Source organism: Papio anubis, unplaced genomic scaffold (genome assembly GCF_008728515.1).
Source record: "Papio anubis isolate 15944 unplaced genomic scaffold, Panubis1.0 scaffold276, whole genome shotgun sequence".
NCBI classification, from domain to species: domain Eukaryota; kingdom Metazoa; phylum Chordata; class Mammalia; order Primates; family Cercopithecidae; genus Papio; species Papio anubis.
Window position 1 is genome coordinate 18,486 of NW_022162848.1, and position 25,495 is coordinate 43,980.

Sequence of the window (25,495 nt, forward strand, 5' to 3'; positions counted from 1 at the left end):
ATCCAGGTCTTCCCAAAGGTGCTGAAGGGGCACACTTTTGCATAATGGTGAAAGGTAAGGAGTTGACGGGGGAGGCCCAGTGAGAAGCCCAGAGGGGCCTTTAGTGAGTCTTATGGAAAGGAGGTGCCCACAGGATGGAACCTACAAGATGTGACCTCACTTCCTTGCTAACAGACTCCCAGTAGAACTTAAATTCGGTAACTAGGCACCCATATTGTACACACAGCCCATTTCCAGTTCATTTTGGTAGGTGACACTGCGGAGGAGGAACAACATGTTCTCCTGCTGTGTCGGCGATGCCGACCTCCCTCGTCGCAGAAGAAGCCAAAATGAGAGTCTTTCGAGAATATACACATTGGTTCAACCACCCTCAGCAGCCTCTGGCCCTTTGCCAGAAAGGCACCCTCCAGAGAAATAACACAGGGCCGGGCAGGCCGTCCAGGCCAGGCCTCAGCTGTGCTCATCAGGGCAGCACCGAGTCCCTCCCATATGTTTGAGGGAAACAGGAGATGAGGGCCCTCCTGAACAGGGCAGAGTGGGTTGTCCAGGTGTTTGGAGCCTGGTAGGTATGTCAGGTTCACGGTGGCCCAGACCATGCCTGGCAGGATGGAAACTTCAGTGTAGAGGACACAGTTTGCTGCTCAGATGTGAATCTCAATTTCTCTGCCGGAGACCTCAGCCTTCTCTGGCTGGAGGTCTATGCAGATGCTCCTGCCAAACCCTGTTGGGGATGGGGACACCAGGAAGGAGTTCTAATGGGGTGTGCCACTGTGGGGTCAGCCAGGCAGGCCACTGACACCTCTTGGCCCGGCTCTCGGGCCCTCTCTCTTGCAGAGCTCCACACAGCAGATCAAGCAGGAGCTGTTGGATGGATTCCATTTCTCCATCTTCTTCCAGAAAGGACAGGTGCCCACCGCCCACCAACCATGGCCAGTGCTGGTCTGGGGTGAGGCAGAGGCACAGAAGGGTCTCAAGACAGGGACTCCAGAAAACTAGAGATTGAGGCCCAGGACTCAGACATGAATATGGGGACTCCCCTAAGCTCTGTCCTAAGGATTTCCCACTTGATGACCCACTGTGTCACTCTCCCAAAGGGTGGCTGCCAATGTGGTCCCCAGTGGCAATCTGGTTACAGGCAAAGTCCCTTTCACCCTATCAGAGGAAGATGAGGAACATCCTTATTTTCACTTCATGCTATGCAGGAGTATCTCAGCATGTTGCACAAAATTGAGTACAGTGATAACACTGCAGCAACATACTCATAATGTTATCATTTTAACTCCCACAGTAAAGTGTATCTCTGTAGGCATCTCTGCTGCCCACTCGCGAGACCTCCTGCAGGACTTAAAATCCAAAACTTTAACACAAATAAGGTGGGGGTGGACATTGATTACAACAAAGAAGGTGAAGCTTCTTTATGGATCTGTTTTAAAGTGTCATCTCAGAACTCATCCCTGCATCACATCAGGCAGGGCTACACCTAGCATCTCACTGTAATGGCCTTGGGGAGGCCATGTGCTCCACAGGGGGTCAGCCTCTCAGTGCTGGTGGAGCCTGTCTTGATAAAATTCCCTTTCTAGGCACACCTGTTGGGGACCATAATCCCTCTCTGTGTCCTAATAGGCTGGAGCAGTTTGGGGCTGCCATAACATGGCACGTCACTGAAGGCCAACACAGAAATCTGGTTCTCACAATTCTACAGGGCTACCAAGTCCAACGTCAGTTGTCAGCCTGGGGTGGTTCTTTGGGCCCCTCTCCTTGCTGTGGAGATGGCTGGCTTCTATATTAGGTCAGCACAGTGTCTTCTCTTCAGCGTCTCTGTGCTCACCACCTCTCCTTGTAAGAACTGAGCATATTAAGTTAGGGGCCAGTCCTAATGAACTCACTTCACTTCAATTACCTCTTAGAGTACTCTGTGTCCAGATAGTGCATTTTCTGGGGTTGAGAATAGAAACCCCAGTTACATTTGGGAGGAACACAATTCAGCCCATAAAATATACAAATATCCTGTGGAAGACAGACGCAGGAAAGGGATATCTGGGTGAAAAGATGCATGAATGCTTGAGAGTTTCAACAACTCTAGCCAGTTGATTTTCAGAAGGGCTCCAACTGGTCACCACCCGGTCACCAGCAGCCTCTGAAGGTAGCTGTGTCTCTGACTGCAGCCTCCCCTGAATACTAACATGCTTTTCAACTTTTTTGCCAGTCTGCTGTCTGGATGGCAGAGAAGAAAATCACCTAGTTTCATTTCCCTTTCAAACATACATTTGCTTAACCTTTTCACAGCTTCAGTAACTGCCTAAGTTTTTCTCTTCCCGGTAAGCCTGGCAAATCCTGGGCCTTGGGATACTTTCTCCCACTCAGGAGTCTTCGAATTTTCCACTTGGCGGGGCTGGGATGGCCCAAGCTGTTTTCTCCAGACTCACGTTCATGTTAAGGGCAAAGCAATCATATCCCCCACTTGTCTGGTGTGCAGTCCATTTCTAAAATGAGGAGGATCAGGCCAGGCCCTTCCCCTGCGTATCAGTCACAGCCTCAGGTGGCCTAGAGGGAATTCATCAGTCCTCCCCATGGAAGGTGCTCCCTTCTGGCCAGTTGCTGCTGGTAGACATTGTCAAAGCCCGACTCTTCTCTACCATGAGGGGTGATTTGTGAGGATTGCAGGGATGATGCTCTTCATGTAGGCTGTTGATACAGAGGCGCCATTGCCCCACAGCTTGACAAACACTGTGACGGTGCCTTCAAGGCATGAATCATTTTTATCACTTCTCCATCCTCACATACAATTTTACTTAGAAGCCTAGAATCCTTTTCACCATGGGCAATCAGGTTCTCCATGCACAAGTCCCACAGAAGGGCTGGTGTTTCTTAATTGTGACTTCCAGATGGCGATCCTCTGGTGGTTCATGGTGTTACCACTGACTCCCATGCCCCTCCTTGTTTCCCACAGGCAGAAAATAAGATCTGCAGGATGTCAACTTTCCAGCCCGGCACAGGGGAGAAGCTGTTGGACTCCCTGGTTCCAACGCTAACTAAACCCATCTCCTCCTATATGCCACCTGCCTGGAGCCCCCTCCTGGGACTTTACCACCGTGCCACACTTTTTGGAACTACTGGTTAGAGGTGAGTGTCCATCCCCTCCAAGGCATGGAGATGCCTCTGTCCCCTACTGGCTGAGTCTTGAAGATGCAGCTCGAGACCTCGGTTGGCTCCTCTGGAACAGGGAGTAGCCAGAAGATGAACCTCACAGGGTTCCTGTGGGGACTGAATGATCTAAGACATGGCAAACAAAGGGGTCCCCAGGCCTAAAACTCTGGAAAATCTGCTGCAGGTGCTGTGATTCATGTTTATTACTTTCCCCTTCACTGAAGCAGCTCTCAGCATTCTGCCTCAGTGGCTCTTATCCTTAGTTGTTTGGAAAAATACACAGCAAAGCAAGTCTACCATGGCATTGGTAAAAGATGTCTGAGATTCCTTCTCGCTGGTCTTTCTCCTTGTCACAGATGAAGAGGGGTCCCTTGGTGCTGAAAAGGCCACAGGCCTGAACAACTGGAGATGCTGGCTGGGGTTCTCCAGCGGTTGGGTTCACACATTATACGTACATACAAAACACCTCATTTGTGCACTGCTCTTCTTGTGGCTTGGCATTATTTCATAAACAAGCAGATGACCCAATCCCTGGGCCTTGATTCTACTTAGACTCGAAGCTCACGGAACAGAATAACCGGGTCTTATCTACACAGAATGTTAGAGGGGAAACCCTCACCCAGCCTCTTCTACATATGGTGGCATCCTCCCGGGTCTGACTAAGTGTGAGCCCAGCAAGTATACACTGGGTGGATTTAGGGTTCTGAAGGGCCTTTTCACCCACAAACCATGGGGGAAAAGAATGGACTCTGGCTGGGGAGAGACTCAAGGAGCCCTGGGGCACATACCTCTTAAAATTCCCACGAGAAGGCTGACATCTGGGGACTTCCCCTGCAAGAGGCAAATAGTGAGTTCTGTAAATGCAGACTTAGGTGCCCTGCAAAGGAGAGCTGAGGCCGGGGTCACAGCTGGCCACTGAGAGACTCATCCCCAGCACCATGGCGTCCCAGCTCTCCCTGTCCTCCTCCACTCTACATCTGCCCCCACCCTCCTAATCCCAGGATCAGGGGAGCCAGAGCTGGAGCTGTCATGAGCAACCTGCTCACAAATCTCCCTGTAGCTGCCATCTTGAGTGACCAGGTGCAGTGCTGTGCTCCAGGGCCTTTGGGAAGAGAATGTCTGTAGGACGCTGGGGCACAGAAGGGTCTGTACAGTCCTGCTGCATGGCCAGGTCTGCCTTCGGGTCTCACTGACAGCTTGGGGGGTAGGGTGGGGCTGTGTCCTCTACACAGGCTGCAACAGGTCGGGGGCCCAGAACCACACAAGGGGTGCCCTGGAGGGTTGTGTGGGAGAGAGCCAGGTCTCTGACTCAGCTGTCCTCCATCCCACCCAGAACCATCACCTGCGTTTTCTTCACCTGGCCTTGAAAATACTTCACTGTGCTATCAGCCCCACTTGTGAGGTCTTTCTGGATAAAGCTGGCCTTCAGGAACTTTACCCAGGCCTGGACTGGGCGTGGAGGACCACCAGGAACTTGTCCTAGGCCAGTTGCTGCCTCCGAAGCCAGAGGCCAAGCCAGATGGTGAGGTGGCTTGCAGTCTGGGGTGTGTTTTGGGCTACAACTCCTTAGAATTCATTCAGGCACTTCTGTGCTTGGAAAGCCAGTGAAAAGTGACTGGTGGGGTGAACCTTTTCCCTTTTCCAGATCCTGCTCCACATCCTGGGCCTGAGGCATTGTAATGCAGGCCCTGGAGCAGCACCACTACTGCTGGCCGGACCTGGTGCCTGCTCTGGAGCCAGAGTCACGTGCGACCCTGGATGCACCAGGATATCTACATTCACCACCAGCACCAGCACCAGCCAGAGGGTCTGCTCCAGTGACAGTGCTAGAGCCACAGTCAGCCCCAGAGTCCCCCTGTTCCTCTCCTGTAAAGAACCAACCCCCACTGAGGAGCTGCCTGATGTGCGATCTCCCTCCCAGGCTGCTGGCAGAGCAGCTGACCCTTATGGATCTTGGGTGAGCAGCTAGGCTGCAGGCTGTGCCTCTGACTCCAGCTGTGTCAGACCAGCCTCTCCCTGGTGGCCAATACCTTGGGACCAATTGTAGCTCACTTCTTACCAACCCACGGGATCTGGATGAGTTTCCTCATCCACAAGTCTTCCCTGTCTGCCTGTGGACAGCAGAGGTGGGACATACGCCCATTTAAGCTACACAGAGGGACTGTACAGATTGAGCAGGGGATGGACAGAAAGCAGGGCAGGGTGGTGCTCACTGAGGGGCAGACAGGGCCATGGGTCACTCACCCAGCTGCTCAGGAGCCTCCTACCCTCAGCTTATTAGGTAGCTGATGCATACTAGATTCTATGGCAGACACCCAGAAGCAGAGCCCATAGTTGCAGCTGCCACAGGGGAAAGTGCACCAGTATGGAGAAAAGGTACAGGGATGATTGCATGGAGGAAGACGAATCCTCCAGGACCCGGCAGGCCTGAGCCACCCTCAGTTCTTGGAAGTCACGGATGGCCTGGGAGAAAATGTCCTCTCTTCCCACTCTTGTTGGGTTCTGGGATATGATGCATTCAGAGACCCCTCGGTGGTCCAGAAAAATCAAAGCCAGGGACTCCCACATGTCTGAGGCCCATTTTAAAGCTTTGACTCCAGCTCAGTTCCTGAAGGGCCGTGAATGACTGTGAGCTCAGTCCCTGCCTGGGACTGTGGGTGACTCCTGAGCTGGGGTGTGCTCTGTCTGTGACACTCTCCTCCCTACCCCAAAGGAACTGTTCAAGAAGGTGGAGCTCTACAGATGTTTTGGGCTCCATCTGGAACCAACGAGCTAAGAAGAATGAGCACATTAGCACACAGTTCGTGCTACCGCCAGCACTTCAACAGGCTGCGCCAACTGTATCACCACCTCCTGCCTGGGAACCCTGACGGGGGCCCAGGACAGGGCCAGGGTGGTGGAACACTGGATCAAAGGTGGCCAAGTAGCTATAATTGGGCCTGAAATGGGCCTGAAAGATTCCCTCTTTAAAAATGGAACTGCCTCTTCTCTTCCATCAGCTTTAGTTGGCATCTGTATCTCTGGCCTGAGCCCTGCATTCCCTAGGCCCTTCTTGCCAGAGCTTCCACGGACCTTGACTCCCATGGCCCAGTGGGGGCCTCCTTTCAACCTGCACTCTTCCTTTGGTTGAACTAAAATCCTCTAGATGAGTGACATTCACTAGGCCCCAGTTGTGCCCTCCTGAGGCTCCCTGGGCCTCTGCTTTGTCGGAGGAGGTCTCAGCAAGTGGGCTGAGGCTGAAGTGGAGGTCGGGGCTGCAACTCTGGACCTAACAGCTTGCTCTTCCCTCTCCAGGAGTGCCTAAGCCTCAACAACTTCTCTGCGGTGCACGCCATTGTCTCTGCTCTGTGCAGCAACCCAATACATCAGCTACACAAGACATGGGCAGCAGTGTGTCCAGGTGAGGAGGTTCCCTCCCGCGGGAGCACCAGGGTTGACCTAGGGACCCATAGGACTCCCCCGCGTGCCCTAAAGCTCTGAAAAGGTTCTTGGAGACCAGGGAACTGGAGGCAGGGATGGCCTGGTAGGTGTGGTCACTAAGCTGCCCTGGACTTCTAGACAAGGATTTCCAACTCAGGACTAAGGGTGCAACCATCAGGGAACAGACTGGAGCCAACTGGGGGCTTTCAGGTGTTTGTACCCAGCAGTGGAACTGTGTCAGCTGGAAGCTAACTGTGAACACTTGGGGCTCATGAAGTGGAGATGGGCCAGGGGGAGGAGCATGACAAGTCCACCCTGGTCTTCTGCAGCCCTTGTCCATAGAGGACCCACTGGAAACTCTCACCCACTAAGTTGGGATTCTCTGGGTTTTCAAACAAAGGGATTGGTTAAGACTCACAAATCTCTCTCAGCTTATTCTAGGTACCCTTCTTTCTTTCCTCATAGCAAAACCACAAAATATCTAAAACAACTCTGCAAAAGACACTGCCCGTGAAGAGACCTGCTGATCAAGGTGCAGTGGAGTCTGGGAGGCAGCGGACAAGTGTTTAAGGGTCAGAGGAAGACTGAGTTTGGAGGGCATTGGACCTGGTGTGGGCGGTTATTTGTTTTCTTTGACTCATCTACTAAAAGTGGACTTGAAAAATTTCCTCCATGCCTACCTAGGGGCCCAGCAGGGGGAGAGGTGTGTGGTCCACGGGCATGTGGTGGCACGGGGGTAGGAGGCTGTGGTAATGGGATGTGGCAATGGCTGCTGGGCTGCTGAGCGGAGGGGTGATGAGTTGCAGCATTAGCAGAGTTCTGGCTCCCATGTGGTCCATCCTGCTGGCATGGAGCTCCCCTCCAGGCTGGGGGATGGTTATGGTAAGTGGGACTTTTCTTCCTTCCACAAACTGGCCGTGAATTCCTGAGAGCCAGGCCTCTGCTGCTGCTTCTGTCTGCAGTGCCTCCATGGGCAGGGGCCTCTGCACACTGAGAGAGAGAGGGGAGCTCTTTGCAAAAAAAAGACACTACAGGTGAAGAGGGACCTGCTGATCAAGGTACACTGGAGTCTGGGAGATGTGCAGGAGAAGTGTTTAAGGGTCAGAGGAAAGACTGAGTTTGAAGGGCATTGACCTTGGTGTGGAGTGGTTATTTTCTTTGACTTACCTACTAAAAGGACTTGAAAGTACCCTCCATGCCTACCTTGGGCAAACAGAAAGAGAGGTGTGTGGGTCCACAGGCACGTAAAGCACCGGGGCAGAGGCCCGAATGGACTGGCAATGGCTGCTGGGCTGCTGGGCTGCTGGAGCGGGGGTGATGAGCTGCAGCATTGGGCAGGCTCTGGTTTCTGTGCTTGTCAGTGCTACCGGCATGGAGCTTCCTCCAGGCTGGGTGGTCATGGTAGGTGGGACTTTTCTTTTCAAACTGGCCGGCAATTCCTCAGAAGCCAGGCCTATGCTGCTGCTCTGTCTGCAGCGCATCTTCAAAGGCAGTGGCCTCTGCCCACACTGGGGAGAGGGGGAACAACAACAGAGGTGAAGCTCATGTGCCAGGGGAGTCCAGTACACTCCAGCTTTGGGTACCGGGCATACTCAGGATAGATGTACGTGTTTCCTGGGACTCCCTGCTCTGCCCTTTGCAGACACCCGAAACGGTCATGTCACAGGACCACCAGTTAGCAGTGACACATGCTCATGACAGCATCTGGGATTCATGCATTCCTAGGGGATCCTCCCCTGAACATCTCAGAATATATTCCACGCAAACGGAAGACAACTTGTCACCCCACCCAGGATTCTGGAAAACCCCGCCATGTCAGTCAGATGGCAGCTCAGGAGGCCACTTCCTGAGGGGAGGAAGAGAGTTCCCAGCCAGAACTCCTGGGGGATCATTACAGGCAAAACTTTTGGCATAGCTCAAAACCCAATTTATGTGGCAGAGACTCCAGTGGGGCTTGATAGGCAGGTGCCACTTAACCAGGTCTCCTAAAACACCCTGTTCCTTTCCCATCACGACTGTGCAGCCTTGGCTGGGAGACCTAGACACTCAGAGACTCCAGGAGAACACGACCCTGATGGGTAGCGTGTGCTGGGATATTGGGAGAAGGCAGCGGACAGAGCTTCAGGATGGGGAGGAGGTGCCTCTCTTGGCCCCTGGGAGTCACTGCCCACTCTGGGTCTCTGTTTCCCTCATCTTAAAATGATGCGGAGCCTGTAGTGCAGCCCTACAGGATGCAAAATGAGGTTCAAGAAAAGAAAATAATTTGCTGGTGCTCATGCCTGGTTCTTCCTCAGAGGGATGAGGGGGAGAACACTGACAACAGCTACAGGAAACAGTACTCAGGAGGCCTTGTGAGGTAGCTGTGGTTTTCATTGCTCTTTACAGAAGAGGAAACAGTCTCAGGGAGGCCCAGCTGCATGAGTGGGTGACACACAGGGAGTGTGGAGCTACAGTGGTAAGGAGCACTGTGCCAGACTCACGCCAGTCCCTGGGATCCAAGTGTGGGGTGGCTGGGGTGTAACTGGGGGAAGAGAGGAGAGCCTCACTGTCTCCGTCACTGGCACCTGGCAGGCGGGGAGCTTTAAGGTGGCCACCCAGGAGAGGAACCCCCAGAGAGCCCAGATGAGGTTGCAGAGGCAGAAGAAGGTGAGTGAGCCTTTGGCGTGGAGAGGCCGCAGGGGATCTGAGGACAGGGCTCCCTTCTCTGCCAGCTGGAGGCCTCCATGTGAAGACCACAAGGACTTACTCTCCAGTCCTGTCCTCCTGTGGACACTGGGCCTGGAAAACCTCCATTTGAGAGACCAGAGCAAGGGTCTGGGGAAAAGCTGGACTCAGAGTGGATGTGGGAAGTGTAAGGCTGGGATCACATGCCCTTGTGAATTGTTAAAATCCCACCGTAGAGGTAACTAGGAGTGCTTGCTAGCTTGGGGGTCAGGTGGGATAGAGGAGGCAGAGAATTGGGAAAGGCAGTGGAGGGTCTTTGGGTCGCCCAACAGGGGAGCCCAGCAGTGGGAGTTCGGGACAGGGGCTGGTGGGACTTCAACGAGACAGACCTTGGGCAGGTACCTGAGGGCCAATATCATCATCACTACACTCCCTCCCACCCCTCCCCTTGGCACAGGGCTGCGGGTCCCTTCCTGGGGATTTCTGACTGAGTTACACAGATTGACACGGCCATCCCAGACATCTGATGAGTGAGCCTGGGGCAGGCTAAGTTGTGGGAACCAGGATCCTGAGGGAGGAGAGGGTCCTGGATGGAGCCCTCTAGATCTCAGCCCTTGGCAAACCCCTCCTCTCCTGAGAGCCTCACATGTTCCTGTGGTTGGGGTGTCAGGCCCATCTCATTACCTCTGACCTCATAGAGGCCCATAAGCCACCAGTCCCTATTCCCAGTGGTGAAGCTGCATGCCTGACTGCAGCTGCTGAGGTGGTGGGCTGAGCTGGACTTGGCCTTTCCCCAGAGTAGTCTCGCCACAGGCCAGTGAAATTGAGCTCCCTCCAAGCTTATGGCAGTTCCAGGTCACTGAGCCTTCTATGTGAGATCTCAGTTTCCCTGTCTGTTATCACAGAGGGTTGGGGCAGAAAGTCCCTGAGCCTCAGCTCCTATGCCCCTGCTCTAGAGCCCGGAGCCTGGGGCAGATCCAAGTCCTGTCATGTGCACATCCCCTGACTCTGGTGGGCTCCTGGCAGTAATGCAGCATGGGAAGGGCTGGGCCAGACCTTTCTGATGGACTCTGTCTGCCTTCCAGGGCAACAGCAACAAGAGGAGCAAGGTGAGCAGCTGGGGCACTCACGCTTGATGAGGGTGGGATGTGGACGCCACAGTCCACCCTGACACTCCCTGGCTCCATCCTCTACATCTAGGTTTACTGGCAGCTGACACGGCAGGAGTGAGACCAGCCCAGTGGAGAAAGCTGGAAATGGAATGGAATCAAAGACCAGTTCCTGCAGGAGGGCTTTTACATCCACCCTGAGAACAGGCTGGGGGCTGGGCCCCCTCAGAAAATCAAGTTCGAGGGATCAGCCCTTTTCCCTGCCTTCCACCAAAGGTGCTCTCAGCATCTTTCCACCCAGGCCCTGTCAGCATCCTACCTTCTGTCTCTAGGAGGTCCTAATTCTGCAGGAAATGCAGCTGCCCAAGTGTCTGCCATGAATTGCTTGGCCTCTTGAGAAATTTGTCACCCATTTCCCAAGAATGGAGCAAGCAGCTCAGTGACAGGAGAGGTGAGGGCCTAGGGGACAGGCAGAGGTGGGAGAAGGTTTCCATTTTTTTAATGTGATCTGGCTCTTGTCAGCCCAGGCTGCACTGCAGTGTCACCATCGCTGCTCACTGCAACATCTGCCTTCTGGGCTCAAGCCCTTCCTCAGCCTCTCAAGCAGCTGGGACTCACAGGTACACCATGTCCCAGGACATGGTACAGCATGTGCAGACACCATGTTCTGTTGTTCTGTTGTTGTTGTTCTGGTACAGATGGGGTTTCACGATGATGTCCAGGCTGGTCTCAAACTCATGGCCTCAAGCAATCCATCCACCTCAGTCCCCAAAGTACTGACATTACAGGCCCAGCCACCCCCACCTGGCCTAGAGGAGGCTCTCCTGTGGCAGGCTGCAGAGAGCCTATGGCCATGACTCCATGGCCAGCATCAAGCCCCGTTGCACGGGACCGCTGGGGACCCAGGATTCAGCCAAGCAGGCCACCGAGAGGGACCTGATGTGTGATCATGGTGGCCTCACAGCTGCCTCACTGTTCTGCAGCTACAAGCTGTCCTGCCAGCTGGAGCCCTCAATCACAGTAGGGCCAGAAACATCCTGGGCAGTGGCTGGGACCCCACTGGGATGCTGGTCAGAACACCGGCTCTGCACTCCTCATCCTTCACCTAGACCAAGGACACCAGGGAACCAGGCCATCTAGGTGGCTGGGCAGCTCAGTTGCATCTGGCCCTGCTCTTCAACAACATCAGCTGCTCCTCCTGGCCAGATCAGGCCATGGGTCTTTGCCAGGCAGTATGGAGACCATTTTATGTTTATTTCTTTAGTGTATAAGTAAGGGTTTTTTCTTAACTTTCATTAAACAAATTTTAAAACACTATTCAAAATGTTCTATAGTTGCTGGAATGAGAAAAGTAACCGCTGTGCAGTAACCCATAACAGTCTTCAGGATTCATCTCAGTATACAAATTGAGGCTATGGCTGAACAAGTCATGCAACAGCATTTATGTTACACATGCCAACCATTTATCGTTTTCTCCTTCTTTGTTCTAATTAATTATTGTTAACTCTGTTTAAGGAAAACAAACAAAACAAAAAAAAAACAACAAAAGAAAACCCCTTAAATCGAGTATGTTACCCAAACTACCATTACTTGTTCTACTGACCAGCTACCTCAAATTTAAATTTAGTTAAATTCCGAGTTCCACTGGCTTACTCTGTCTTGTAAAGTTTAAATATTTAATGAATCACTTATATTTACTGAAGGGCTGAGATGGGAGGTATTTAAGTGGTAGGGCTACCTTCTCCAGAAGTCCTGGGCAGAAGGAGCTGGCCATCCATCTCCACCTAAATACAGATAAACTTTTTCCACTGTGATCTTCTCCTGACTTTCTGACACCTCTCCCTAAGTGCGAGTATCAACAAGGAAGGAGAGAATCATTTGAGCCCAGAATCTAAAAAAGGGCGTCCCATGGCTTAATTTGAACACAACCCCAGTGTGTTATATGAGAAAAACAAGCCAAAGAAGTCAACATTTCAGGGTCTGAAACATTTCAGGGTCTGAAAATACCCCCAAATCAACACACAAAATAAACACCTAAACCCAACCCTGCAGCCACAAAGCTCCTATAAGAAAAAGTGTATCTGTATCTCAGCAAACTTGTATTCTACACGCAGTTTGCAAAAAGAAAGAAAAACAAAAGTAAAAATTACTCCACGGCAAGAAACCCTTAGACCACATGGCAATTGATTTCCATGCAATACTTTTCAATTTTTGTTCTTTTGGATGGGACACAAAATCACTGCTAACAAAACATGAATACAAACACATGGGACTATACATCATTTCCAGAGCTTACGATGGGGAAGAGGAACAACTAACCATTAAAGAAATCATCCTACAGATTGAGAGAGAGAAAGTTCAGCAGAATCTACCTGTGAAAGGGGTTGTTATCTAACATGCATGAGAAACTAACACTACTCTAACTGGGAAAATGAATGTCCCAATACCCAAGCTAAACTGGCAAAGCAACCTGAACAGGCACATCCAAAAGAAAACACTACATTCACTGATAACAGGTCAAAGAGAAGCTGCTCAACTTCACTAATCCTCACACAAATGTCTAAGTACCTAACCATGCCTCAGATGTGTTCCCACTCAATTAGAATGAAACTTACCAAAACAACAGAAAACCCATACGCTCACAGTACAGTGGCCAATGCAGAACAGCAGAAAAGACACTTTCTTTTATAATGCTACTATACACATGAAGCAAAAATAGTTGAAGGTGTCTTTAAACATTTTACAACTATCCGCTCACCTAGCAATCCCTTCACTGGTTATACACAGAAACCACATATAGAATCTGGGGTTATGTTGAGGAGATATCGGCCTTCCTATGGCGACTGAAGACTATTCACAACAGCGAAGGTATTCAATCCACCTACCTGTTTGCACAGATGAAGGATAAAGACACTGCAGCACACAATGGAATCCTCTTCGGCCACAGAAATTCATGAAACCATGTCACCTGCAGCAATGTGCAGAACCGTGGAGGACATGACCTTCAACGAAATGAGTCAGGCAGAGAAAGGCAAACATGGCATCATTTCATGCATGTGAGAATGAGATCAACTTCCTCTCTAAACGACTTTATCCCCTAGAAGTAGAAAGCTCCACAGTGGTGAAAGAGAGGTTGTGGGTTGGGAAGTCCGGCAAGGACTGCAAGGGGACACAATGTTACACTCAGATGACAGGAATAAATTTAGCCGTTCTACTCCACAGCCGGTGTCCAGAGTTAACAGTATCCTACCATATTTTTCAAAAAAGACTGAAAAGAAGGATTCTGAATATTGCAACCACAGAGAACTAACAAATAATAACTACACAAGGTCATAGAGACAGTCAATGCCTTGCTTTCATCATCATTACACAAGGTACATATGTATGGATCAAAATGTCCCACTCTACTCTTTAATTAAATCTTACTATAGAGCAAATTGGTTTTTAAGCAATACAGTAGAAAGAAACAATGCTGAAGAATATGTGAGACCAGGAAATTCCCACATCTAATACACTAAAGAGCCACCACAATGCAAGAAATTACCAACAGAGTAGACAGACAACATACAGTGATGAGAGAAAATGTTCCCAACCATACTGACCAAGGCCTAATATCCAGAATCTACCTGAAAGACCTTACAGAAATCAATTGAAGAAAACCCCAACCAACCTTCATAAATCGCACCGGATATAAACACACACTTTCAAAGATAATGTAAAAGTAAGCAACGAATGTGAAACATAAACCTAATTATCAGAGAAATATAAATCAAAAGCAATAATGAGCTGTCATCTCACACTGGTCAGAATAGCAATTACACAGTTGAAAAAAAAAAAAAGGACACAGACGGTGGCAGCAGAGAAAGGGGACACTGGTCCACTTTTGGTGAAAATGCAAGTTCAGACACCATAGAAAGCACTTCAAAGATTGCTCAAAGAATTTAAACCAGAACTACCATCTGACACAGCAAGCCCACCACTGGGGTATACACAAAGGAAAATAAATTCTTCTGTCCAAAACACACATGCACACAAACGGTCTTGGTGGCACTCTTACAATGGCAAACACGCGGAATCAACCTAGATATCCATCAACAGTGGATCAGAAAGGAAATGGGGTACATATATACCACAAAAACTAGGCAGCTATAAAAAAGACGAAATCATGACCTTGGCAGCAACATGAAAGGAGCTGGAGGCCATTATCTAAAGAGAAATAAGGAAAAACAGAACACCAAATTACATACCTCTCACTTCTAAGGTGGAGCTAACGTTGAAAACACCCTCTACCATAAAAAGTGAAAACAACAGACACTGCTGACTATAAGACAACAAAGGAAGAAGGATGAAGGGCTATAGACCTGCCTGGTGGGTCCACACTCCCTGCATGATAAGCTCTCTGGGACCCCAAGTCTCAGTATCAGGCAATATACCAAAGGCGTTAAACTAATATGCCTTTTGTACCTTTTAGTCTATAATAAACTATATTAGTCTATAATAAACGAAATTATTATGTTAAAAATACAAACTTAGAGCTAAAACAATGAATGAAAACACAAACTTATAATTATCCAAACAAGCTATTGGCATAAACTAATGAAGTGGTCAGAATGAGTAAAATCCAAATACTCAACCCTAATGTACATATAGTGAAATGTACACATTTTTCAAAAAGCAACACCAAAGGCACAATGGGCAAAGACCTCTGTTCAGTAGATGACGGAGCAAACTGAATATTCACATACAAAACACTGAAATGGGACCCTTATGTCATGCAAAACAAAATCAATGCAAATACATTCAAGACCCAAAACCGACCCTGAAACCACAAAACCCCTACAAGAAATACACGGTGAGCACGATTTAGAAAACAACCATGCAAGTAGGCTGCTAGCTGTATTTAAAAACAGTAAAACAAAAGCAAACACTCTAAGAAAAACAACCATAGACAATGCCTTTGCCATTTTCATTAATGAAAAGTTAGGACCCGGGTTCCACAGAACAGTGGAACAGATTAGAAGACCCAGATACAAACCTGCATACCTGAAATCATTTGATACTTGAAAATAAAACAACAAAAATAAGCAATGGAGAAAGGATTCCCTATCAGTAAGTGGTGTTGGGATCAGTGGCTACCTAGATGCAGAAGAAATAACACTGGGCCTGTGTCTCACCATGTACAGAAAGCAACTCAACTTGAATCAAAGATTCAAATGCAAAATCCTGGGCTGGGTGTGGTGGCTCATGCCTGGAATCCAAGCACTCTGGGAGGCCAAAGCAGGTGGATGACTTGAGGTCGGAAAGTTCGAGACCACCCTGCTGACATGGTGAAACCCTGTCTACTTAAAAAGCAAAACTAAGCCGGGTATGGTGGCACGTACCTGTACTCCCAGTTACTTGGGAGACTGATGCACAAGAATCACATGAACCCCGAAGGTGGAGGATGCAGTGAGCCAAGATCGCTCCATTGCATTCCAGCCTGTATGACACAGCGAGACTCGGTCTGTAAATAAACACAAAAATACATAAAAATCCAAGACTTGAAACTATAAAAAAAATCCTGCACGAGAATCTAGCAAATACCCTTCTCGACAGATGTTTCGGCAAAGCATTTATATGTCAAGTCCCAAAAAGCAATGGCAACAAAAACAATTCCTGATAAGTGGGACCTAATACACAAAAGAGCTGCTGCACAGAACAAGAAACAACCATCAGAGTCAACACATTGCCTATAGAATGAGAGAACACATTCCCCAACTACGTATCTGAAAAACGTCTAATATCCAGGATTTATGTAAAGAGCTTAAACAAATAAAATCAGAAAAAAAAAAACCCAACTTGTAAATGGGCAAGGGACATGAACACACACTTAAAAGAAGGTGTACCAGTCACCAATGAGAATGAAAAGATGTTCAATCTCACTGATCATCAGAGAAACGCACATCAAAAACATACTGCGATACCACGTCGCACTAGTCAGAATGGCAATTATGACACACGGTCCACAACAACAGAGGCTGGTGGAGCAGACTAGCAAAGAAATGCAGGTCCACTGTAGGGGGAAATGCAAACTAGTTCAGACACCCTGGAGAGTAGTGTGGACATTTCTGAAAGAACTTAAAAGAGAATAACCACCCAGCGCTGCAACCCCACTCCTAAGGATCTACCCAAAGGAAAATCCTTCCATCGAAAACACACATGCACTCGTATGTTCACAGAAGTACTACTCACAATGGTAAAGACATGGCACGGAACACTACACAGCCATAAAAAACAAATCCATGCCCTTACCAGAAACCTGGACAGAGCCGCAGGCCATTATGCCAAAAGGCAAGAACAGAAAACCACAATTTTCAAAACAGCTACAAAGGTCAGTTGTGAATATTCTCTCCACAGAGAAATCATACGTCTGGAGCTCACAGAGATGCCAGACACTGCGACTTCATGATGATGCTACGTTTACACAGATCAAACTGTGCCTTGCACTCGCTGGTTATACACACAGACTATACGACAATGAAACTGCTGTCCCATTTTGGTAATATTCATTCTCACCAGAGACAGATGCTATCTCAGTGTGGTTTTGATTGACTTCTCGTGAGGATCAGTAATGTTGATTCAGAATCTTTAACCTGTGCATCCATCTCAGGTCTTCACGTCCTTTGCCCAGTCTTACACAACAAATTGAAACAAGTTCACAATAACCTGGCAAACATCACTAACCACAAGCAAAATGTAAATTAAAACCACACTTAGACACCATCTCGTTCTAATTGGAATGAGTGTTACAAAAAAAGAAAAAAAGCATTGAAAGAAAGGGAAATGCTGGTGTGTTTCCAGAGAGAGAGACACTCTTCTCCACAGTTCGTGAGAAGGTAAACTAGCACACACACTACAGAAACCACTTGGAGGTTCCTCCCAACCTTAAAAGACTCCAACTACCATTTCAACCAGCAATTCTACTACTAGGAATACACTTAAAGTCATTGAAATCAGGACACCAAAGATAGATCTACCCACCCACGTGGATTCCAGCACTGTTCCCAAGAGCCAGTGTAAGCATCAACCTACCTGCTTATCCACAGATGAAGGGAGAAAGAAGTTGCTCCACATGTACACACTGGGATACTCTTCAGACAGAAAATCACAATGACATCACATCGTGGGGAACCACACGATTGCACCTGGAGGGCATGATGGTAAATTAAATGAGTGAGGGGGAGAGAAACAAACCTTGAGTCATCTCACACATGCAGAATCTGAGAAACTCTATCTCAAAGACCTGGCGAGCACAATATTGGTTTCCAGAGACTGGGAGAAAAGAGGGGTAATGGGCAGGGATCATAAATGGGTACAAAGTTACACATAAGTGAGAGGAAGAAAACTCTGTTGTTCTATTCCACTGCAGGGTGACCAGGGTTAACAGTATCGGCACATCACTTTCAAAGCAGCTTGACAGGAGAATATTGAAGGTTCTTACCATAAAGGAATAAACAATGGGAAAATGTAGCAGGAACTCTAAGTACCCTGATTTCATCATTCCACAATGTATTCATGGACCATAACGCCCCACTCTACCCTCTCGTTGTATTGTTCCTTTACTATGCAACGCATTTGTTGAAAGAAATAGAAATATGCACTGCTAATATTCATGTGGGACAATGAAGCACCCTGAGTTTCATCCTCAGCAATCCTGAGACATCCAGACTACATCGGACACATCACACTTCCTGATTTCAATTTTCATGGAAAAGTCAGGGACCCACTTCCACACAGAGCAGTGGAACACAAGAGAGGACCAAGAAGTAAAACCACACACTGAAAACTATCTGATCTATCATAGAATCCACAAAAGTAAGCAAAGGGAGAAGGACACCCTATTCAATCAATGGTGCTGAAATAAGCAGCTAGCCATGTGCAGAAGAAAAACACTAGGTCCCTACCTCGCACCAGACACAAAGAGGAACTCAACATGAATGAAAGATTTCAATGGAAAAACTCAAACTATTAAAATCTTATGAGAACACTTGTGAAATATCCTTCTCCACATAGGCTTTGGCAAAGCATTTAGATGGCTAAGTCCTGAAGAGCAACAGCAACAAAAACAAAAGTTGACAAATCAGACTTAACACCTGAAAGAGCTGCTGCACAGCAAGAGAGACTACAACAGAGTAAACAGCGTACAGAATGGGAGAACACGGTCCCAAACTGTGCATCTGACCAACGTCTAATATGCAGAATCCACAAGGCCCTTCAACAAGTCAACCAGGGGAATAAACAGAAAAAGAATATCCTGTTAATAAACAGTCCAGGGATGTGAACATGCACTTCTCTAAAGTCGATGTACAAGCCACTAACAAATAGGAAAACATGCTCAAGCTCACTCATTAACAGAGAGCTGCCAATCAAAAGCATGACGACATGCCATCCCATCCATGGTGAGGACCATGCAGGCAAAGAAGGAAACACTGGTATGCTTTCAGATGGGGGTGTTGAAAACTAGTACAGACACAGTTGAAAGCAGATCGGGGATTTCTCAAAGAGCTGAAAACAGAACTACCATCTCACCCAGTAAGCCCACTCCTGTGCATCCACCCAAAGGAAAATCAATCCTTCTATCCAAAAGACACAGACACTCGTATGTTCATGGCAGTGTTATTCACAATGTCAAAGACATGGAATCAACCTAGCCATCAACAGTGGATGAGAGGCTGGCACAGTGAGTCACACCTGTAATTCTAAAACTTTGGGAACCCGAGGCAGTAGGATCGCTTCAGTCCAGAATTCAAGACCAGCCTGGGCAGAATGGTGAAATCCCATGTTTATGATAATACAAAAATTAGCCGGATGTGGTGGTGGGCACCTGTAGTCCTATCTAATCCTGAGGCTGAGGTGGGAGGATCACCTGAGCCCAGAAGATGGAAACTGCAGGCCACTGTCGTAAATGAACTAAGGCCCAAATAGAAAACAAACGCCACATGTTCTCACTTGTAAGCGGGAGCTAAACTTTGAATGCACTCAAGCATAAAGAAGAGAACAGCAGACACCTGGAATGACCACCAGACCAATAAAAAAAACAGGGGAGACGGAGCATGTACTGAAGACCCACCCTGAGGGCCCTCTGCTCACTGTCTTGGTTATGGGGTTGTTGGGACCCCAAGCCTCAGCGTGATGCAATCAACAGATGCAACTAACTTGTATATGTACCTTTTAAACTATAATAAGGGTAGAATGCATTAAAACAATCCAAGGTTAGAACCAAAGAAAATAATAAATGAAAAAACAATCTGTAGTTATCGAAACAATCCATGACTGTCACAAACACAGAACGAGGACCTAAGTGACAGAAAGAGGCAGCCAAATACTCTATCCAACATGATATGTAGGGAACACAGTTTTCAAAACCCCCAAAAGATACAATGGGAAAGGGAGAGTCTGGTTCAATTACTGATTTTGAGAAAACTGAATATCCACAGGAAAAACACTGAAATAGGACCCTTACAATGCACGATACACAAAATCAACACAAAATGAATTAAAGACCTAAACTCAATCTTGAAACTGTAAAGGTCTTATAAGAAAATATAGAGTGGGTGTATATTTTAGGAAACCCTGTATCTATGCAAACAGGCTGCAAAAGGTAAAAAAGCATCATAACACTAAAAAAAAAAAAAAAAAAAAAAAGTAGGGAAACTACACGCACACACACGCAATGTTTTTGTGCTTGGTGGAAGTGGGGTGTTGAACACAAAAATCACTGCTAACATACGCAACTATAACCATATGAGACTAGGGACACTTTACAACTTCTTTTTTTTTTTTTTTTTTTTTTTTTTTGAGACTGAGTCTGGCTCTGTCACCCAGGCTGGAGTGCGGTGGCCGGATCTCAGCTCACTGCAAGCTCCGCCTCCCGGGTTCACGCCATTCTCCTGCCTCAGCCTCCCGAGTAGCTGGGACCACAGGCGCCCGCCACTTCGCCCGGCTAGTTTTTTGTATTTTTTAGTAGAGACGGGGTTTCACCGTGTTAGCCAGGATGGTCTCGATCTCCTGACCTCGTGATCCGCCCGTCTCGGCCTCCCAAAGTGCTGGGATTACAGGCTTGAGCCACCGCGCCCGGCCAACACTTTACAACTTCTACAGGGAAAAGAAAACAAACAAACAAACAAGAGGAATCCTAAAGACTGGGAGAAACTATAAAAAATCCTACCCCTGAAAGAGGTTGTTATCTAACATGTGCAATAAATTGATATGACTAAGCGAAAAGCAACAACAACAACAACAAATATCCAACTTAAGAGGATCTAAATAGACCTGAGTGAAAAGAAGGCAGGAAACTGACTCACAGGTTACAGTTTCTCAATATCACTAATCATCACAAAAATGTGAATCAAAACCATACTCGGTTATCATCTAATTCCACCTAGAATGAGTATTACAACAGACAAAAGTCAAAATTGTTGAAGGCAATGGTCAGTGCAGACTTGCAGAAAAAGAAAATCTCCTACATTCTTTGTGGAATGAAAATTACTATACACACTACAAAAAACTTTTGGAAGTTCCTTAAAAAAGTAAAATGTAGGCTGGGTGCAGTGGCTCACACCTGTAATCTCAGCACTTTGGGAGGCCAAGACAGATGGATCACCTGAGGTCAGGAGTTTGAGACCAGCCTCACCAACGTGGTGAAATCCCATCTCTACTAAAAATACAAAAATTAGTGAGGCGTGGTGGCGGGTGCCTATATTCCCAGCCACTTGGGAGGCTGAGGCAGCAGAATCGCTTGAACGCAGGAGGTGGAGGTTGCACTGAGCCAAAATCACGCCACTGCACTCCAGCCTGAGCAATAATAGCAAGACTCCATCTCAAAAAACAAAAGAACAAAACTAAAGGTAAAAGTACAACTGCCACTCCAGCTAACAATCCCACCACTGGGTACATGTTTAGAGAAAATGAAATTCCTGTGTTATCTGCCTTTTCATGTGTCCTGAAGCCCTAGTCACAATAGCCAAGATGTGGAATCAACCTACCTGTCTATCCACAGATGAAGGGATAAAGGAACCACAGTATATATACACAAGGAAACACACTTCAGCTGTAACACTTCAGGAAATCATGTCATCTGCAACCACTTGGAGAAACCTGGAAGACAATTAGTGAAATGAAACAAGTCTGCTTAGGAGAGACCCACGCTGCATGACATCAGACATATGGAATCCAAAAAACATTGTCTCCTATAAGCAGAACTTCCAATAGGGGTTACTGGAGGCACATTAAAGGAAACAATGCACCAACCAACACTCAGAAGGCATTCTTCAGACAGAAAGGACATCATAAGGAATCATGTATCTGAAACTACCACACCACTGAGGAGCAAAACACACAAAACCAAGTAACCCAACCAAAATTGGGCAACAAACATGAACAGACATTACTAAAAAGTGCACAATTCACTAACATGTGAAAAGGGCAGTTCTCAACATTACTAGTCATCTCTAAACTGTAAATGAAAACCACGCTCAGACACACTCACCCTAATTTGAACAAATCAAAGAAACCAATTATTTCAAACCAATTCCCCGGAGGAAGTTGTATAAACAGATACTCTCATACACAGTTGGGAGAAATCACTGTTACTACAAACACTATGAAAACCTCTTGGAGCTTCCCAAACAATCAAAAAGGAAACTACCATTTCATCTGGCAATTCTAGCAGTGGGTATATACTTAGGGAGAGTGAAATCACTGCATGGAAGCCACAGCTGCCTTCCCAGGTTGACCGAAGCACTATACACAATAGCCAAGGTATGCAATCAACCTACCTGTCCATCAACTGATGAAGGAATGAAGGAACTTCAGTATACAGACACAACAAAATACGCCCCATCAACAAAGATTGATGACATAACGTCCTTTGTGGCAACACGGATAAACCTGGAGGATATTATATTCAGTGGAATCAGCCAGGCAGGGAAACAAAAACACGGCATCATTTGACCTATGAGGAGACTAAAAAAAACTTATCTAATTGAAAGTGAAAGTACAATAGTGGTTATCAGACGCTGGGGGGAGGGGAGGGCATGGGCTGGCATTGGTAATGGGTACCAAGTTGCACTTCCAGGGGAGGAATTAATGCTGGTGATCTACTCCACAGGAGGGTGACTACAAGTAACAATACGGTAGGATCTCTTTCAATAGAGCTAGAAAGGAGAGGAACACTGAAGGTTCATACCGCAAACAAAAACTAGACATGGGAATAGATATGCAAAACACCCTGACTTCATCATTCCTCAAAGTACGCAAGTAAAAAAAATCCCACTGTACCCCCTAATTTTGGACATGTATGACAAACTCAATTTTAAAACTGTAAATGAACAACGGCAAAATTCACAGAGAACCATGGAAGACCCTGGAAATCCAAAGCACTTCCCAGAAAGAGAAAATCACTTGAATGTCTCATGCTCGCTGATGTTAAATTACGTCAAAAAGCTATACTTACTGAGGCAGCAAGGAACTGGCATAAAAATAGAAACATTTATCATTGGAGAGTATCAGACAGCCAACAGACAAATCTGAATGTACTTACAGTCAACAGATTTCTCAAAAGGTCAGGCACAGTGGCTCATGCCTGTAATCCCAACATTTTGGGAGGCGATGGCAGGCAGACCACTAGATGTCAGAAATTTGGGATCAGGCTGGCTAACATGGTGAAATATGGTCTCTTATAATAAAAATAGAAAAATTAGCCAGTGTGGTGGCGTGTGCCTGTAATCCCAGCTACTTGGGGGCTGAGGCAGGAGAATTGCTTGGATCTGGGAGGTGGAGGTTGCGGTGAACCAAGATCACACCACTTCACTCTAGCCTGGGCAAAAAAGCAAAACTCTGTATCAAAACAAACAAACGAACGAACGAACGAACAAAAAACCCAAACAAAATGGGAAACGGCTAGTCTGTTCTGTAAATGACCTTGAGAAAACTGGAAACCCACACACAAAACATGGAAACCTCCTTGAGTTTATCCTTAATCCTTACGCAAGGTACACAAGTACTGCAATATCCCCATTGCACCCCTAATTCTGGACATGCAGTATGAACCAAACTTATCATGAAATGTAACTATACACAGCTAAAAATTCACATGGAACTACCATAGACTCTGAACATGCAAAGCAATCCTAGGAAATATAACCTTGTTTGGAGGCCTCACACTGTTCAATTTCAAATTACATGGAAAAGATCTACTCATCCAAAGACTATGGCAGTGGCCTAACAGTGAAACCATGCAGACATAACAGAACCTAAACGTACATCTGTATGGAGTCAACACACCGTTTTCAAGAGAATGTCTGGATGACGCAATGAGGAGTGGGATGTCTGTTCAATTAATGAATCTGAAAATACAGGATATCCACATGAAAAAGAATGAAATAGGACCCTTATGTTACACAATACACAAATACCAACTCGAAATAAATGAAAACCTAAACACAAGACCCAAAAGCATAAAACTTCTACAGGAAAACACAGAGTGAGTGGAAGCTCAGGGCAACTTAATCTATGCTCCTAGGTTGCAAAAAGAAAAAACAGTTAGGAAATATATGGAAAATATACTCAAAATCAATGAAATGCATCAAAATTGTGATTTTTCTTTCTGGCCTGACCCAAAATTGCTGCTAACAAAAGGAAAACTCAACAAGTGAAAAAAACAAAACAAAACAAAACCTCAAGAACTACGGCATGGTAAAGGGAGCAATGAAGTAATTAACAATGAGAAGGCATCCTTCATATAGAGAGGGCATGATGAGGAATCATTTATCTGAAAGAGGTTGTTACATGGTATGCACGAGAAACTAATGCTACTAAGAAGCAAAACATGCAAAACCCAGTCACCCAGCCAGAGTTGGGCAATGAACCTGAAGAGACATTTCTCAAAAGTCCCAGCTACTCGGGAGGCTGAGGTGGCAGTGAGCTGAGATTGCACCCCTACACTCCAGCTTGAGCAACCAGAGCCAGACACTGTCTCCAAAAAATAAATAAATAAATAAAGGAAAAAAGAAAAAAGAAATAAACTATGGAGAGAAAGACAAACATCGCGTTGTCTCACTCAGGCGGAATCTAAAAATCTTATTTCATAGAACTAGTAAGCATAACTGTTCTTACCACGGGTTGGGGTTCAAAGCTGGGGCACGGTCAGGGATTGGAAACAGGTATAAACTTACATATTCCATGAGAGGAATGAAACCTGTAGTTCTATTCCACAGCAGCAGGGTGACCAGGTCTAACATTATCAGAGTGTACTTTTCAAGAAAGTTAGAAAAGAGGATTCTGAATGTCCTCACCTCAAAGGAATAACAATTTTATGAGGAAAGAGAGATGCTAAATACCCTGATTTCATCACTACACAATGTATGCACAGACCAAAGTGTCTCATTCTACCCTCTTGTGGTACATCTTTACCATAGGGTAAATTTTTGTAAAGAAATTTAAGGGAACAGGCTGAGCATGGTGGCTCATGCCTGCAATCCCAGCACTTTCAGAGGCTGAGGCAGGCACACAGCTTGAGGCCAGAAGTTTGAGATCAGCCTGGCCAAAATGGTGAAACCTCATCTCTACTAAAAATACAAAAATTAACTGGGCATGGTGGTGCTCACCTGTAATCCCAGGTACTCAGGAGGCTGAGACAGGAGTATCGCTTGAACCCAGGAGGCAGAGGTTGCAGTGAGCCAAGATTGCACCACTGCACTCCAGTCTGGGCAATGGAGTGAGACACTGTCTCAAAAAATAAAATAAAATAAAAAGATGACGTTCAAGTGAACAACCCATATGAAAAAATGCACAACGTCACTAATCATCAGTGCAATGGAACTCCCAAATACAATGAGATATCATCTCACATTGGTCACAATGGACATTTTTCCAAAGTCAAAACAACATGCTGGGAGGTGGCAAAGGAAAGGGAACGCTGCTATACTCTTGGTCAACGTGAAAACTAGTTCACACCGTGGAAAGCAGTTTAGAGATTCTCAAAGAACTTAGAACTACCATCAGACCCAGCAATTCCACTACACTTGGTATCTACCCAAAATACAATAAATCCTTCTTCAAAAAGACACAAGCTCTCCTGCATTCATGGCCATGCTGTTCACAAGAACAAAGATGTG

General features: G+C 46.9%; 1 long non-coding RNA gene and 1 pseudogene across 2 annotated transcripts; one reads left to right on the plus strand and one right to left on the minus strand.

Moving 5' to 3' along the window:
• Positions 1–296: 296 nt before the first annotated feature.
• LOC101016076 lies at positions 297–9,559 on the plus strand (annotated as a pseudogene).
• A 3,674-nt stretch (positions 9,560–13,233) lies between these two features.
• LOC108584219 lies at positions 13,234–23,086 on the minus strand. 2 transcript variants are annotated; one of them, XR_001899183.3, is made up of 4 exons: positions 22,157–23,086; positions 21,365–21,476; positions 17,412–17,524; positions 13,234–13,342 (listed from the first exon to the last, which is right to left on the minus strand). It is a non-coding gene; the product is annotated as an uncharacterized LOC108584219 (long non-coding RNA). The 2 variants fall into 2 exon arrangements; XR_002520061.2 differs by having other exon boundaries at positions 21,365–23,086.
• Between the last annotated feature and the right edge of the window lie 2,409 nt (positions 23,087–25,495).